Source organism: Palaemon carinicauda, chromosome 28 (assembly GCF_036898095.1).
Source record: "Palaemon carinicauda isolate YSFRI2023 chromosome 28, ASM3689809v2, whole genome shotgun sequence".
Classification (NCBI taxonomy): domain Eukaryota; kingdom Metazoa; phylum Arthropoda; class Malacostraca; order Decapoda; family Palaemonidae; genus Palaemon; species Palaemon carinicauda.
In genome coordinates, this window is record NC_090752.1 from 82,753,123 (window position 1) to 82,758,758 (window position 5,636).

A 5,636-nucleotide genomic window follows, 5' to 3' on the forward strand; every position below is an offset into this window, starting at 1 on the left:
ATACATACATGCATATATACACAGATTTGTATATATACATGTGTATATACACATATAAATATTACTAACCAAGCTGCAACCCTAATTGGGAGAGCAAAACCCAAGGTCCTCAGCAGGGACAGCAGTCTAGTTCGAAATGGAAATGGAGAAGAGAAAAAAATAAACCATATACAATAAATTAAGAAAATATGCATATTAAAATAATTAACAATGTTAAATTGATATGTAACATATAAACTCCGAAACGAAGCTCATGTCAAATTGCTCAACAGATAAACATTTGCACCAAGTTTGAACTTGATGTTGCACTGATTCAGCTTTCTAAATGGGAAGATCATTCCACAAACTCGCAAAAGCAGGAATAAAACTTTTGGAATACTGTGTAGTAATGAGTCTTATGACGTAAAAGGCCTGGCTGTTAGCATTAATTGCATACCTTGTGTTGAGTAGTTGATAATATGGTCTTGGAAGATTTAAATGCAGAGGGCGGTCAGAATTATGAAAAATCTCGAACACCAAGCACTAAGAGCTAATTGAACGACTGTGGCAGATTAATAACCAAGTCAGGAATAACAAATTTAATAGACGATTTTTTTTCTCAAAGACAAAACAAGGAACAATTCTAAAAATGGCAAAATATATGAATTAAAAATTTTTTTCTAAAAAAAAAAAAAAAATCTTGAAAGACCCAGTATACCGATTTTTTTTTTTTTTTTTTTTTTTTTTGCACTTGAAGAAGAGGAACCGTTTATATTTCTCAAAAGTAAAACTTCAGTTGTCACATATCTAAAATCTCAAATGAACCACAAGTATTTAATGAAACGTTACCAATGAAAAGAACATTCCTTCCCACGTTACTCCTACATTAAGGGGTTGGTTGCCTGATGTCCCCTCACCAATGCCTTCTTTTTAAGGGCAACCTCTCCCAGCAAATATCTTCTCTCCCAATCGATCCTTCCGCCCTAACAGGTTTCTTCCAAGGTTCCCTCGTTCTTTTATCACCATCCATACTTGAAGTGTGTCCATACCATCTTGTTCGTGACACACTAATCATCTCTCTAATCTTTACTACGCCTGCCATTCTTCTTGTTTCTGTATTTTGTATTACGGTTTAACTTCATCTCCCACAACTTAGATTAATCTTAACTAGAACGGTTTTAACGGATTCAGCAATCACAGGTCGACTTAAATTCTCTTATCTTATTTTTCACCAAGACGAGGACCGAAGAATATATTCCCATTAGAGGAAGTGGACCAGAAGACAGACCAAGGGTAAATGTGTTTTAAGCTCAAATCAAAATAACTTTGTATAGATTGCCCTGAGTAGTAAAGCTTTGCTGATTATGACGATACACAAACCTTTCACCATATTACGGTATCTATACTTAGAAAGAGATACTCACACACACACACACACACACACACACACACATATATATATATATATATATATCTCAAGATAAAGATTTTACTCATATTTTTCTTTTTTGCTGAAATCTAAATAGTTACCTAGGAAAATATAGAAATAAGAATACACTCGTTGTGTCTTTCAAAAATGTGAGTATGATAAGAGACTTCCTTGAAATGGGCAGAATTTTAAGCCTCACCCGCCTCGGAAGGAGAGAGTTTTACCTTGGCTTCCACATACATTGATCCGACAAGCAGTTGCTCGGTTTCAGCTGCAGGGAATATTGCGCCAGTAGGAAGTTCTGAAGACGCCGCCGATTTCTATCTCGGATCCAGAGGAAGAAGAGATTGTCAAAGGAAATGGATCTCTTCGCTTGGATAAAACTATACGGTTTCTTTTTTTTTTACCCTTTCAAAAATCACGTTATGAAATCAAAATGTATAAAACTAAACAGTATTAATAGTATTTTAATGAAAATAACATATTCAAAACTAGATAAAATAACACTGCCTTTTTAGTAATATTTTAAACTAAATAAAGCATACTGACAATGTAATCAAATAAGCCAAAAATTTACTTTTTCAAAAATTACATTATGAAATCAAAATGTATAAAACTAAACCGTAGTGATAGTATCTTATTGAAAATAAGATACTCAAAACTAAATAAAAATAAAACAGCGCCGTTTTAGTAATATTCTATACTAAATAAACCATACTGATAATGTAATTAAATAAAAAAAATTTGTTTCAATCTGAATTATTGGAGAATACTGTAAAACAAAATACTTTTTCTTTAAATAAATATTTTAATATTTTTCTGAGAAAAATAGTGTACACAATCAATCAACCGGGATACAAATTCCTATTATGAATATTGTAGATGTTATTGCTAGTTTCCATCTCAAATTCGGAGTATATTACTTGGCCAGAATTCCTAAGATTTTCTCTTTTGAAAAACAAAATTCAACCTCTTTTTGAGACTGTCGGGATTCTGAGGCATTATTGTGTACTGTAAGTGAAAAACCTTTTAATCAGTATTTTCATAAAACTTCCAGATTTTCCTTTTCATAAAAGACAATCTGAAGTCACTTACATGAAAAAGTCCGTACTAATAGTAATATTGTACTGAATGTGCGATTAATATTCGGAGTACTTCGAATTTTTATCCATTGAAATATACTGATCTCCTTTAATGAGTTATTTGTCTCTTATATTAAAGTGTCAGTATCATAAACACATAATAAAGAAATACACACTCACAGGCACACACATTCATAATACATACACACACACACACACATATATATATATATATATATATATATATATATATATATATATGTATATACCATAAACACATAATAAAGAAATACACACTCACACGCACACACATTCATAATATATATATATATATATATATATATATATATATATGTATATATATATATATATATATATATATATATATATATATATATATAAATATATATATATATATATATATATATATATATATATATATATATATATATATATATATATATATGTATACATAGGAGAACGAATTTCGGCCAATAACTTCCATCGTTGGGGCCTGGGAGGCCAATTAGGCGGTCATGTACAACTGTGGTAAAACCTTGATGGATGCACTATGAAATAAGAGTTAAGAAGCTGGACAGCAAAATAGCAGAAAGGAGGCAGAGAGGAAGGTATTGTAGAAAGCTAAAAAATGCAATACGGATTGTATTGACAGCATATACTCCCCCCCCCCTATAAGGTGGAAAGAAACCTCGTTAAAGCATCATATGATTTGAATTGTTTTCGTAACTTCTAATTTCCTTTATTTTCTGAGAAAAATACAATAAGCAAGATGAATTCAATACAAAACTTTCCCAATATGTATTTACACATTGAGCAATATGTTCCTAGGAAGACCAAGGTCTACATGACAGAAGACTATGAAGCTTGAAGTAGGAGATGATGAATGGAAAAGTATTCATTTGAAAACTAAATATAGAGACGTGGAGTTAGACTCGGACATGATTCACAAGATTACTTAGTCTTTTGCTTTACAATAATATTCATGTCTTCTGAAGGTAGTGATTTGAGTATTCACGAAGCGTTGTGAACGTTATAAAAGCTGGCTAAGCAAATCTCTGACAGTTACTTCAGCTTTCTGGTAGCGTTATAAATGTTGTAGTATTCAAAATGTACATTAAACCCCACAAAGAAAAGAAAACCCATGAAATTAATGATTCAATGATTCAGATATACCCAATATGCATGATGTAAGCGATAGACAAACCATATTTATCAAATCAATAAGGGGACTAAGGCGATTTCAACTTCCATTGACCTAAACTGGCTACCTATTAAAGAAAGAAAAAAAAATGGAGCATAAAATATGTTATGACGTAAAGTTGAAAACAAAAGTCCATGGTATACCTCACTCGTAAGAAGGGCACCCTGTCACACCATAACTTCGTGGCAAGTAAAATTGATACATCGTGTTCATTACACACATATAGTATCAAATATGGGTGAGTGTTATATTCTGTCTGTCAGATTCGACTTGTGAATGTGTGATTTCACAGTGCTTAGACTCTCATTAAGATTGAGACTTTAGCAAAGGATTTTTAAACTAGAATGCATTAAACTTCCAATGCTCATATAAAGAAAGGAAATATTGAGTATTACTAGACATAAGAAAGTCCGTTCCTAAAATTAATCTCTTTTTGAGAATCGAGGTCACATTTTTTTTTACTATGCAAAACTAATTGACGTAATCTCTCTCTCTCTCTCTCTCTCTCTCTCTCTCTCTCTAATGCTGGGGTATCGGTCACATCTCACGATACTGTGCTGCCCCTGAAAACTGTTCGTTTTGTGTTGCTGAGCATGACAGTCAGACCTGCCCTCATCACACCCTGTACCACCCACAGTGGTTGACACTGCCTCTGCATCAAGATCACGTTCTTACCTCCATCTGCACCGGACACCTCACGTTGGAAATAGCCGAGAGGTCAAGAGCCTGGAGTCAACATATGGCATGGCTGTACCAGATGATCACTCACTGCATACATCCAGCATATTGCACAACCACTACCAACACCATCAGTCCCATCCACTGTTACTGTCTCCTCACAAATGTCTACATTTCGCAATGCTGTAGAGTTCCTCAAGTCTTGGTGTGACTTCCTTACGTCACGTTTTGAAGTCACTGAATCTCGTTTAGAGAGCATGAACACTGGCATCGACAGCCATGTAGCTTCTTTTTTACAACTGACTTCTAAATTTGCTTCTAATGCCATCACACTATAATCTCTCATTGAAGCTCGGTAGGTTGTTATTGCATCAGTCACTACACTCCCTTGTAGTTGTAGCAGAAGCGATAATGAATAATGAGAGAATGAGGACACAAGACGAATTTAAATAATCACCAAAGACACACACACACACACACATTATTATTTTAGAAATATCCAGATGAGGGCGTCTCCAATTGGACGCAAGTTACGAAACTACAAAGATCATTTTAATATCTTTTTAAATTGGCGATCGGACATTTTCAATCAATTTTTTAATCCGCGAAAAGTGAGGTTTATTTACCAAGATAGAGATGTACATCAAGGCAATCAATTCTTACTCCTCCCCACCCCCTCGTTCATTATTTATCATTGTTTCTTCCTATTCCCCTTCTTTCAATCCCTATCTTTTCCTGTATCCCAATTCTTTCACAACAGCAGTAATTTCATTACCACCCAAACCAGCTGATTGACAGGAGGCCTTCTCGTGCAGCCCCCCCCCCCCCCCCCCTCCCAGGACCGAACTCAGGGGAAAGAATTGGGATACAGGAAACGATAGGGATGGAAAGAAGGGGAATAAGAAGAAACAATGATAAATATTGGTCAAAGAGAGAGGAAAGTAATAAGAATTGATTGCCTTTACGTACTTCTCTATCTCGGCAAGAAAACCTCAATTTTCGCGGATTAAAAAGTTGATTGAAAATGTCCGATCGCCAATTAAAAAAGATATTAAAATGATCTTTGCGGTTTCGTAATTTGGGTCGTATTGAAAACCTCCTTGTATGGAAATTTCAAAGAATAATAGTGTATATGTGTGTCTGTCTGTCTGTGATGGTTATTTAAATTTGTCTTGTGTCCTCATTCCCTCATTATTCATTATGGCTTCTGCTACAACTGATCAATTTAAGTGATGACAAGTCATGT